At 45.0% G+C, this 12,848-nt stretch overlaps 1 pseudogene; it reads left to right on the forward strand.

The window, feature by feature from the left end:
- Positions 1–4,032: 4,032 nt before the first annotated feature.
- Positions 4,033–5,220, forward strand: LOC119185396 (breast cancer metastasis-suppressor 1-like protein; annotated as a pseudogene).
- The last annotated feature ends 7,628 nt before the right edge of the window (positions 5,221–12,848 follow it).

Below are 12,848 nucleotides of genomic sequence, written 5' to 3' on the forward strand. Positions count from 1 at the left end.
GCGGATGGTCTTTGCGATGACGAACCGTCTTCATTCTCAAGACACAGGCCCCTGTGAAAAACTTTCACGGGGTGATAAAAAAGCTGTTGTAGACAACCGTGAGCTTGGGGAGAATCTTGTGGCGCACGGTACGTGACTTCGCCGGCCGGATCATGAACAACGCACTCTCCCGTTGCGGTGCTTTTTCAATGGTGTTTTCCAAAGTATGAACCTGGTCCTCGTAACTTCTCTCTTGGCTCGGCGGTCTCTCCAGGATCATTTTAGTTGTCACGAGCTGTTGAAGAGCAGGTTCCTGCTTGATGTTGTTCAGCTCAAAATGAGAGTGACGTATGTCTTCCGCCTCTTCACCGTGCCCTGATATTCCAACGTTAGACGTAGAGGTTCCATAGCCACCTGTCTTCGGTGGTTCCCGGAAAGCTGTTTGGAGTAAAGTAGAGGCTTGAGCTTTTCCTCTGATTTCCATGGTTGACACCGTAGCTTAGAGAAGAGGTTCCTGGATGTGTCTTGCACAGTCATTGTGGTTTGTACCGGCTGCGATAGAAAGTCACAAGAAGCAAACGCCAGGCTCAGGAAATGTACTACTGCAAAGTCGTCAAATTTTCTTTTATTCTTTCTTCAGCGTCTGCGTCGTGCTTCGCCGCTTGTTCCATTCGCATTCACCAGATTCTCTGAGCTCCTGCTCTTAAAAATGCTGAGTGGTGTCATTTCGCATACGGCCATCTCCCCCGTTTTGTTCACCTCGTTGCACTCGTTTCGACGTCGTTCTCCACATGCGTCCTCCTCTTTATTACACACACCGCCAACACAGCACATCGGTTCATCTTGCCACACGCTTGGCCATAAATATTCATTGTCATCAGTCACGTCATGTAGTCTCACCTCAAAAGAAGTGGCAGCTATAATCAAGAAAGACTGCCGGATGCCTTTCCCGCCATCACATGGTTCCCAGCATAGGCCTGCGCCAGGGGTGGGGGGGCAGCAGAGAGCGCCCTTGCCCCCAGTAACCGGAAATGGTGGTGCGATGTCAGCCCCACACATTGACATATTAGGAAGGTGAACTGTGACCTGGGGTGGGGGTGGGCGCAAAGTCAGCCCCTTACATTCCCATAATAGGAAGGGGGCGCGGCGATGAACCGTAACTTAAGGTAAATACTGCGCACGCACGCCTATGGAACCAATGTTCAGCTTGCCGTCTATGAAGGTTATCGCGCCAGCATCGACCAAGAACTGCGACAGCGCCATATCCTGGAATACTCTTTCGAGGAGAGAGTACACGGTATCACGAGAGCTTCATTCACTGTCTTTGCTGTTCCTTAATCTGCTATCCCTCCTTTCTAATGGCAGTGCCAAACATGGTTGTCGGCAGCATTTTCTTTTGGGGAGTGCAAACTAGTGTTGTTTCGAGGATGGAAGAGGGAGAAAGCACTGCTGTAGCTGTAGCTTAGGTTATGTCATGTGTGGTGTGGCTTGAGAAAGGTGGGCAAGTACCCCTTCTGCACCCCCTTGCTGACACGCATGGTGCTAAGCACTAGCTCTAACACATAATCTCCAACATTTTTTAATCACCTGCGAGAATAAGGTCCTATGAAGAATACACGCGATCGCAACGAATGGATGGCTCGAAATAAGAAGGGTGTAGAGTTCGTTGTAGGGGCGAATATTGTAGAATGGAACAGCCAACGGAGGAGAGGAAAATGCGCAATCTTAATTTTTCGCAGTTCCGAAACGTGCAGCTAGCCCCCTTGGATGGCATAGGAGGGTCGGCGATCGTGCGATAATCTTCCCATTGCGTGAACTGCACTTACATCTCAGCAAAGCCAATCCATTTAAATTATAGTTCATGACCAAGCGTGAGGTCTTACGTTCCGCGATGGTCCCGATATGCTATACAATACGAGTTCTGAGCATAACTTCGACCCACTAGTCTCTTTTCACGAAATAGTGAAACACAACGAGCTTGGCCACCGGAAATTCCCTTCCCGCACTCAAAGCTGACTTGACCTCAAATTACACATTGGTAATGTCACTAACTGGATCTTTCTCATAGAGAGGAAGGTTTTGTCGCTTTCCTCTACACATCGACTCACACTTCTTTGTGGGCAATGAAGAGTATTGCTCGTTAGCGCCCTTATTCTAGTAACATTCCGCGTTACAGCATGCCTCTTTTATTAAACAAGGAGATTGAAATACAGCCCTCAAAAGTGGCGATCTCCAGCAACAGCTAAGGGCTGTCCAAAGGCAATTCGATCAGGTGGAGAACAATGGTCTTCCGGTCTCTACGTGAGCGCGGCCCATAACTACGACTGTGTTGTTCAGTAAAACCGGAGTGATGTTTGTTGACTGACTGACTGCTCGTAAGGCAGTGGGTACCATGCTTTTCATATTCATATTCACAAGAAGAACATTGACTTCTTTTAGAATGATAAATTGCACTCTGACAACTATATTGCCATACGTTTAACAATCATAAATTTATTATTAGGGTAGAAAATGTGATTTGAAGTTCGATTTTTAAACTTCGCGCCAAAATGACTGCGCGTTACGTTAGACATTTCAAAATGTAACTTCTGTATTTTCGCGGCATTGGTTCGATGAAATTTTCTAAGATTTCGTCTGGTGGGCCTGTTGTAAGATTTAAAACTTCGTATGTTAAATTCAAGGCAGATAACAATGTATTTCATTTTTGTTGATTGAAAGATAGGTAGGACCCAGTAGACACCTTCCACATATCTTACGTCACGGTGTCTGGTGCAGGAATCTCAAGGTGGCGTTTTAACCCACCTTTTGTTTTCGCACGCCTTCCCGCTTTCTAAGCGTCGTGTCGCACTAAAAATGGTGTTTTCGTGATTCTGAAATGGTACTTTTATAATACGCGAAAAATCGTTTCGCTCTTTAGTGTCACTTTAAGGGCTCCTTGCATTATCCCGATTCTTATCATTAACCTCGATTCAAAAAGGATGCTTTAACATCGGTCCGTCTGTATTGCACAACACATATCTATGGAGTTGCAAAAAAGTTCTGGAATCCAAACTCTCACAATGCTTTTTCAGCAAACGTGGAGCCAGCGTTCGCCTTTGAAAATCTTAGAAAAAATGCCCCTGTAGTGGTGAGCACTTAAATATACCGTGGTTTATTGTGTTAGCGTAAACGCTACTTGAATTATTTATTAAAATATTCTTATTAGCGAAATATGTACAACAACAAGCTATGAATTGGTGACCTGATCTCCAACGGAATTTGTCATGACGTCGAAGCCTAATAGGAGAACTTGTAACCGGTAAACATCCTTTGAGTATCTTCTGAACGGAAAAGCATTGCCGTAATAAACTCGTCGGGCGTGTGAGAAAAACGCTCCATTTTCTTCGCCAAATGCCGATGGTTTATTTTACCCTGACTAAGATGACTGCCGCAGGCGCCATTTGTTGGACACGACTTCAATTCTGAGCAGCAATTTTCACTCCAACAAGTTTTCAGCCCTCGCCCTTATCTGGTGTTTTTGGGCTCCAAAACTGTTTACGACAAATGCACGCCTCAAAAGCGCAGCCTTCGAGATCCATTACAACATTCAAAGAAATCTGTATCTGGGATCAATAAAAGAAATTATTGTGTTGAAAGGTTCACTAAACCATGTGCTACCACATTACTTCCAATGGGCTTAGTGAGACGCCCATTTAACCATATTTTTTTTTCGTCTCTAATAAATGATTGAGAGTAAGTTGAAATAAGAAGATGAAGTGTGAAGGTATCATGCACTTCTGTCTTCTTTCCGATCCCTCATTGTGGGCGGCTGCCAGAAATGAGAGGAACATCCTCATCATCTTCATTTGCCACGTAACCGAGAGGCATCGAACAAGTGCAATTGGTGACTCCGCTTCGATGCGCTGACGTTCAGTGCTGTCATAAAGCTTGAGCAAGCTGCGAACCTTTGGTGTTCTTCACGGTCGCCGAGCGTTCCTTCCTACTGACTCCAACGGGGTGTTTTCGACGGTGATACCAGACGACGGTATCGGATCGAGGCCATGTGGAACGGCCATGCAGGTGATCGAGAACGACCATCCGCGCAGCAATCTGGCCTACCTTATGATGAGCCATCGCTCGTCCAACCCGGCGGCTCAGGTCAGCTTCGAGGCCAGCCAGCACGACGACACCGATGCCCATACCTAACCGTCGAGGATCGTCGAGACCAGTGCCAAGCAGTTTCACTGAGCCGCCGACCATTCAAAAATCCCAGGCCCAGGCAATCCAGACCTAAGCCATGCCAGACAAGCCATGCCAGGCAAGCCATGCTCGGGAAAGTGAAAACCAGTCTATACCCAGGCGCCTTGGCCATGGCCAGACATGGCTGGCCCGACTAAAATGCTATGGCCAGCTGCAAGGTCAATCAGCGAAATGACACCAAGACCAGTATCTGACCGTCGAAGGTCAACGATGTAAAGAAAAGGCACGCACACAGCGCTCATGGCTCTTGACGGTGTTCTTCCGGGGTTCATCTTACTTCGAGGCTCGAAGTTCGAAAATACCGAGCGTCAAAGAGTGCAACAATGACAACGAGGGTGAAGAGATGGGCCGGCAGACACTCGAAAGTGAAAACAACACAACAAGGACTCGGAATCCTCCTTCGAATCTGAAGATGACAGTTTGGAGATCTACGAGGAACATTGTGAAACGAGGCGATCGGAGTACATGGATGACATGACTGACTTCGAGCGACAGTTTTGCACCTCAAGGAACAGCTTTACCTCGAGCGAACAAACCAAAAAGAATTTAAACTTGAAGATGTGAAACTGGACCTTGCACCTGAATACCTGCAACCGCTTGAAGACCTTCAGAACAACATAAGTAAGCGGATAAAGGTCACAGGTATTCTGAAGGAAATGAAGTTGAATAACATCAAGCGAAAGTACGAAGCTGATGAAATCGCAGCATGTCCATATATTGAGAGTGGACGAGCTTTGTTGCAAGACTCAATTCTATGTGAGCTCGACGAAAAGATCAGGTGACTTGAGGAAAACCACAAGAGCATTGACACCAAGTAAATTTAGATGACGGCCCTCTACCGGTATACAGTCGAGACGGTGCCAGCCAGCCACACTGTCCCGTCTGCCTGTCATCCAAAACGCCCATCGCAGACAGGCCAGTCATATGTCACGAATACGCGTATGCTAGCCATTCCCGTGCCGTCCAGGCGCCCAGGCCACCTATAGGCCTCCGCTTCTGAGATCAGGGCCGCCCATGTCCGCTGCCTTAACCCGGCAGGAGCGATGTTGACGCGCTTCCACGGACGCTGAAGGGGCTTGCAGGCGTTCGAACAAGTCGGGATGTTTTGTCAGTCGTTCATTATTTGTTTAATTGGCTATGACTACATTATCAATTTATATATGAATACTATCGATCATATTTCTTCGCCATTTGTATCGATCCTATTTCGCCCATTAATATAGCAATTCGTGAAATTTCTTGCTTTCCTGTAATCCGCTTTTTGAGTTTCTTCAATATGAACGTGAACATTTATCTGCTGTCGATAATTGTCCTCGTAGGGTTCTCGTTGGACCGGTCCCCTTTCATCTATAATATCAAAACGAAAAGGTGTCTACAAGCAATTTCCTAGGTTACGCATTTGGCAAAAGCTGTTGCGAACAGTAAACGTTGCTTTGCCCTGTGGACTTTACAGAATAAAATATGGGTAGTTTTGTTTACACATAAGTAAGCTTAGATCTCTTAAATAGCGGTATGGTCGTAAGGAACCTGTGTTCGTAAAGCTATATAATAATTTGCTGGTCAGGCCACTGTTTTAAGTCATCGTAAAGCGAAGGTATGTAAACTTGTAACCAAACTGCCGTAGAAGCTCACGGGTAAAGTATTTGGCGGCATATTGGCCCTGTCGCCATCTACGTAATGTGGGGACGATGCCCCTGTTGTGGCGAATATTAAAATTCTTAAATATAGCGTGGCTTTTATGTGTTGATATAGATGCTACATGAAATATATATTCATCATCATCATCATCAGCCTGACTACGTCCACGGCACGACAAAGGCCTCTCCCATGTTCCGCCAGTTAACCCGGTCCTGTGCTTGCTGCTGCCAATTTATACCCGCAAACTTCTTAATCTCATCTCCCCACCTAAACTTCTGCCTCCCCCTAACCCGCTTGCCTTTTCTTGGAATCCAGTTAGTTACCCTTTACGACCAGCGGTTATCTTGTCTACGTGCTACATGCCCGGCCCATCTCCATTTCTTCTTCTAGATTTCAGCTATGATATCCTTAACCCCCGTTTGTTCCCTAACCCATTCTGCTCTCTTCTTGTCTCTTAAGGTTACACCTACCATTTTTCTTTCCATTGCTCGCTGCGGCGTCCTCAATTTAGGCTGCACCCTCTTTGTAAGTCTCCAGGTTTCTGCTCCGTAGCTAAGCACCGGCAAGATACAGCTGTTATATACCTTCCTCTTGAGGAATAGTGGCAATCTACCTGTCATAATTTGAGAGTGCTTGCGAAATGTGCTCCACTCCATTCTTATTCTTCTAGTTACTTCAATCTCGTGGTTCGGCTCCGTGGTTATTACCTGCCCTAAGTAGACATAGTTTTTCTGGTGTCGCCGTCGAAAACACCTTGTTGAGGTCAGCAGGAAGGAAAGCTCGGCCACCGTGAAGAACACCAAACGTTCGCAGCTTGCTCAAGCCTCATGACAGCACGAGACGTCAGTGCATCATAGCGGAGTCACAAATTGCACTTGTTGTTGTTCACCCATTGATCGTGGCGCAAACCCACTATGAGGGATTGGCCAAGAATCGAGTGGTTTTAAGAATTATTGTTCAGATTTAGAACAGTGGAGACATAATAGAAATATTACCGATAACCTAGGAAAGTGTGGTGCCTAATGTAATGCATACATTTAGATTTCTTTATGTTACGTGGCAAAGAAAGATGATGACGATGTTCGTCTCATTTCTGGCAGCTGCCCACAAAGAGGGATCGGAAATAAGGCGGAAGTGCGTGATACCTTCGCACTTCATCTTCTTCTCTCAACTTACTGTCCATCATTTTTTAGAGACGAAAAAAAATATGGTTCAATGGGAGTCTCACTAATCCCTTTGGAAATAATGTGGTAGCACATGATTTGGTGAACCTTTCAAAAAAATACCAGGCAACAGGAAGCCTCGAGCTCACTCGTTCCCGCCGCTGTCCCGTCGGCGGGAGCCGCGGGGGACCTTCTCCGTCGGCGACGCCGCCGCTGGGAGGCGGCGCTCAGAAGCTCGGAGCTCAACGACCAGCTCTGGGCTGTCCGGCAGGCCGAAGATGCCGCCCGAGTTCAGGGACTCAGCGCCGCCATCTGAGGTCACCAAGACCAAGCTGCCGGCCAAGTTCTAATAAAGTTTCCTCTCTCTCTCTTTCTGATCCTAGATATAGTTTTCTTTGAATGTTGTAATGGATCTCGAAGGCTGAGCTTTTGATGCGTACATGTGTCGTAAACAGTTTCGAAGCCCCAAAACACTAGATACGGGCAAGGGCAAAAACAATTGCTGGAGAGAAAATTGATGCTCACAATTGAAGTCTTGTCCAAGAAATGGCGGCTGCAGCAGTCATCTTAGTCGGGGCAAAATAAACCAGCGGCATTCGGCGAAAAAAAAATCGAACGTTTTCCTTACACACCGGACGAGTTTATTACGGCAACGTTTTTCCGGTCTGAAAACACTCAAACGATGTCTATCTGTTACTAGTTTTCTCGGTAAGCCTCGACGTCATGACTAGTTTTGCTGGAGGTCAGGTGGCAAAGTCATACCTTGTTCGTGTACACAATTTGGGAATAAGAGTCTTTTAATAAATATTTTATGGGTCATTTACACTAACACATTAAAACCACGTTGTATTTAGGATTTATGTGTTCACCAGAAGAGGGGCATTTTTGTACATTTTCGGAGGCAATCACTGGCTCCAGTTTTGCTGAAAAAGCATTGTGAGAGTTCGGAATTCAAAATTTATTTTCACATTCATAAATATGTGTAGTGCGAAATAGACGGAGGGATGTCACGAGTATCCTTTTTGAATCGAGGTTAATGATCATAATCAGGGTAATGCAAGGAGCCCTTAAAGTTACACTAAACAGTGAAACGATTTTTCGCGTATTATCAAAGTACAATTTCACAATTACAACAACACCACTTTCAGCGCTACATGACGCTCAGAAAGCAAAAGGCGTGCGAAAAGAAAAGGTGGGTTGAGATTCCACCTTGACATTCACGCATGAGACACCATTACGTAAGAAATTTTAGGGGTGTCCACTGGGTCCTACCTATATTTCAATTGGTAAAAATGAAATACGTTGTTATCTGCCATAGACTTAGAATACAAATCTTTAGAACGTGCACGACAGGCCCACCACACGAAATCTTAGAAAATTTCTTCGAACAAATACTGCGAAAATAAAGAAATACATTCTGAAATGCCCAACCTCATGCACGATGATTTTGGCGCGAAGTGTAAAAACAGAATTTCAAATAGTTTTTTCTTCCCTAATAATAAACCTATGACAGTGAAACGTAAAGCAATATAGTTCTCAGAGTGCAGTTTTTCAATCTAAAATAAGTCAATGTTCCTATTATTAATATTACAAACTACATGGCATTTTTGGGATACCTTAAGAAATCGCCAGGCCTGCGCCGAACGCTTAACACAATCTTAGCAAAAGCTGGAAAATGGACCATATAGAGGCCGTTATAAGCTCCCCTGGGTAACTATACTGCAAGTACACCTGCATTGCTAGCATGGCACGCACATCGCCATAAATCATCATATTTTTGTAAACGAGGGAATCCAGCACTATGCCACAATTCGTTATTGTTAGGAAAAGCTTTGTACCAACTGTCTTACGAGCAGTCAGTCAGTCAACACACTTCACTCCGGTTCTAAGGAACTCGAGTGTAGTAGTTGTAGGCCGCCCCGACGTAGAGGCCGGAAGACCATGGTGCTCCATTTGTTCGAGGGCCCTTCGGACAACCCTTAGTTGTTGCTGGAGATCGCCACAATTGAGGGCTCCCTTCCAGTCCTGTTGTTTATTAAAAGAGGCATGTTGTGGCGTCAAGAAGACGCGCTCAAATGCGCTCTTCATTTAGACCTGAGCATTGCCACGGTCACAAAGCTTGAAGGTAAAACTGGTCAGAAGCCTATTATCACAGACATCAACGCCCGCCGTGCGATTGAAGCGTGAATATGTGAAGAGGGGCCAAATAACGGAAATCAAAAACACAAGGAAATTTTGTTTAGAATACTCCTACTTTCATATACGCTAAATTAAACGAGAAGTTTACTTTATGGCTCATCTCACAGTTGGCTAAATAGCTGATTGCCGTTTTTTTTTCTGTCAAGCGCCATAAATTCGAAGCGTATGTAATTAGTCTTCTATGTGGGATCCCGGCTCATGTTGCCGTGTGTTGAGCTGTTCAGTCCGGGGCAATGTCGGGTCCACGAGCCATCGCTCACTTTTTTGCACAGTGATTTCGTGCGTATCGTCCGTAGATTATTACTGGATTATGTTAAAGAGCTTGTTTGACAGAAATTTCGGCGTCGGCGTCAGTGGTTGTGAGCGAAAAAACACCAGGCCTGCGCTGAAGACAAAGCACAGTGACAGCGAAAGCTAAAAGAGTGGCCTTCCGGAGCCTTTTCTAAACACCCATTGGGTAACTGCTGCAAGCACACATGCTGGGTATAATTTCTAGGTAGTAGGCCGGCATTCGCTGTGCTATCTTCGTTATTCTTCTGAGTAGTGTGGTATCCGCTAAACACTTGCAAAGAAATCTGTGCCAATTGTTCATGCAGTGGCTGACGACGATGAGGAATTATGTCTGAAGTGGGTATGCGTCACAGTTAATAGGGGATCAAGAGCAAGCTTTTGTAATGGGTTGAGGCATTTGACTATCCACTCGTTACGCTATACGCATTGTGTTGCGCCTGGTTTTTCTTACAGGGTAGCCAGCCGGTCTTAGAACTCATACAAACGCGAATCCTTTCCCAGCATTAAGCCTACCTAAGGCAAGTTTGCGTACAGATTTCAAGTACTGATGCTGCTCAGTGGTAGAAATCTGGGCTGGCACGCAGTAAACCCAAGTTCTAGCCACATTATGTCCTTGGTAGTAGTGTTTTTTTTTCTTATTTCTTGTGAAGTGCTTACGGGTGGTGGCGGCGGCGGCAGCAGACAACTACGGCGCCGCCATAACAGTTTTCACTGTAAAATCACCATCTTGTCCATGACCAAAAAGTCGAGAAAGACAAAAATAAAATAACTATAACAAATTACGGATAAGCTGGTGTTATACCACAAAACCACGTGATTTGTTCCAACTGTTGTGGAAAAAAATCCCAGCATATATACGGAGTGAACGATGATGAGTGGGGCGAAGCGCCGGAGGTTTTAATCGCTAAATCGTGAACCATCCAAGAATATCTCCCACTACGTCATCAAAGTCGTGACAAACACTGTATATATCTATACAAGAAATGGTATTATTCGTAAATGGTAGCTATACGTCGCTTCCTTCCCTTTTGTTTACGGCTTTATGGTTCGTTAAGTGGTGGATTGTTTATGGGGTGTAGTGGGTTGTTGCAAGGATGAGGTTGTGGGCCGTTTGCAAAGGTGAAGGCTTAGGCGATCACGTAAAAACAAGGGATGGACACAGTGGGACAATCTATGGTTCTTTAACGCGCACCTGGATACAAGTACATGACCATCTTGCATTTCATATGTGCTACTTCTAAACAGTATTTGCTTTATGGTCAGTAAACTGGTGGATCGGTGATGGGGCGTAGTGGGATATGTGCAAGGACGAAGCAGTGTGCAGTTGGCAAACGTGGAACTTTAGGCGGTCACGTACGTACTAGGAATGGACAGGCCCACGCCTTTAGGAGCTTCGCCCCTAAAACAATATGTGAATCTAATGTATTAGGAGAAGCCTCCGTAAAGCATCACATAGTGCGTGGCAGAAGCGTAGAATAGCGCCAGGCGTTAAAAGATTTGAATTGAGCAATGAGCGGGCATTTTAAGGGCCAACTCATAACGAAACACTCAAGGACAGTTATATTTTAAGCCGAAGCATAGCCCTCCACAATGTTAACAGCCCTGCAGGTTCGCGTGTACGGATGCGTAGTGGGCTCTCCACTGATTCGCGAAATAATTATGGCGTAGTGGCCACTTGACAACTGTGCTTGCACTAGGCATTCACTTTGTAACAGCCAATATGACGCGCTCACTCATTCGTTTTCTTGCGGCGCAAACTTAGCAATTGAGAATTTGTTGCGCACAAGGTCCGATTACGCTATCGTTACTTACTCTTGAAAGTGAAGCTCAGGCTTCCTCCATTTTTGCATCGAAAGCTGTTATGAGCTTGCAAGAAGGGTCGTTATTGACGCTGTAGCTGTCCGCCTACGCCACCGCCGCCACTGGTGCCTGTAACCACTATCCCTCGAAGACAAATAAATGAAACAATTACAGCATAATCATGGATTGAAGCGTCTGTCTGTCTGTCTGTCTGTCTGTCTGTCTGTCTGTCCGTCCGTCCATCCGTCCATCCACTCGACCCATACTTAAATCATCAACTATAAGAACACCCTACCGCCGTTGAGTTATCTTTTATACAATTTTATTTATAGACACACTAAGGCATCTAGTGAGCAATTAATAAACTATAGAGATGTAATATTGACAGAAAAGAGAATGACCCACACCCTAAAGAACTTGCACAATCTTTATGGGCCTAGGTGGCGTCACGTAGTACGTGAACTTATTACGAGAAGGCAACTGACCAATAGTCCCTCGTATTGAATAAGGGAAAGAAGTGGATACTTAAGGGCTCGTTTTTCTGTGTTTTCACACAATAATATTGAGATGTAGCACACAATAATATCAAGAAAAGTATCGGGGAAGTTAGACCGAATTGTAAAGTAAGTGTGAAGAAAGAATAGTGGGTAGAAAGATAACTTGCAGTGGAAAGAAACCACTTTTTCCCTTATATATATATATATATATATATATATATATATATATATATATATATATATATATATAATTTATTTTTGCCGTTCGTCGTCCCCACATAAAGTAGATGGCAACGGGGCCACCATGCCGTCAACTACTTCATATACGTGAGTTCTATGGCAGTTTCTTTACAAGTTTACAAATAACTTGATTTTAAGATGAATCAAGAGATGAATCAACCACCAAGGAACGACTTGACTTTGCGGGAAAGCCTTTCGCCCTGACCCGTCAACAAACATAACCATATTTTAATCTGTAAATCCAAGGGCGCAGAGCAACGCTTACCGTTTGAAACAGCTTTTGCCAAATGCGTAACCTAGCGAATTGCTTGTTGACACCTATTCGTTTTGATATCATAGATAAAACGGGATAGGTCCAACGAGAATCCTACGAGGACAATTATCGATATTAGATAAATATTCACATTCATTTTGAAGAAACTCAAAAGCCGGATACCACGAAAGCGAGACATTTCAGGCATTTCTATTTTAATTGAAGAATTTGGATGAGCAAAAACAGCGAAGAGTTATGATCGATAGTATTCATATATTAATCGAAGATGTTGTCATAGCCAATTAAACAAATAATAAACGAATGACAAAACATCCCGACTTGATCGAACGCCTGCACGCCCCTTCAGCGTCCGTGCAAGCGCATCGACATCGCTCCACCCCGGTTCAAGCAGCGGACATGTGTGGCCCTGACCTCAGTCCATTGGTGGGCTGGGCCCCTAGATAGCATGAGGCTGGCTAGCATACGCGTATTTGTGTCATACGCCTGGCCTGACTGCGATGGGATTTTCAGATGACAGGCAGCCGGGAC

This window comes from Rhipicephalus microplus, chromosome X (genome assembly GCF_043290135.1).
Source record: "Rhipicephalus microplus isolate Deutch F79 chromosome X, USDA_Rmic, whole genome shotgun sequence".
NCBI lineage: Eukaryota > Metazoa > Arthropoda > Arachnida > Ixodida > Ixodidae > Rhipicephalus > Rhipicephalus microplus.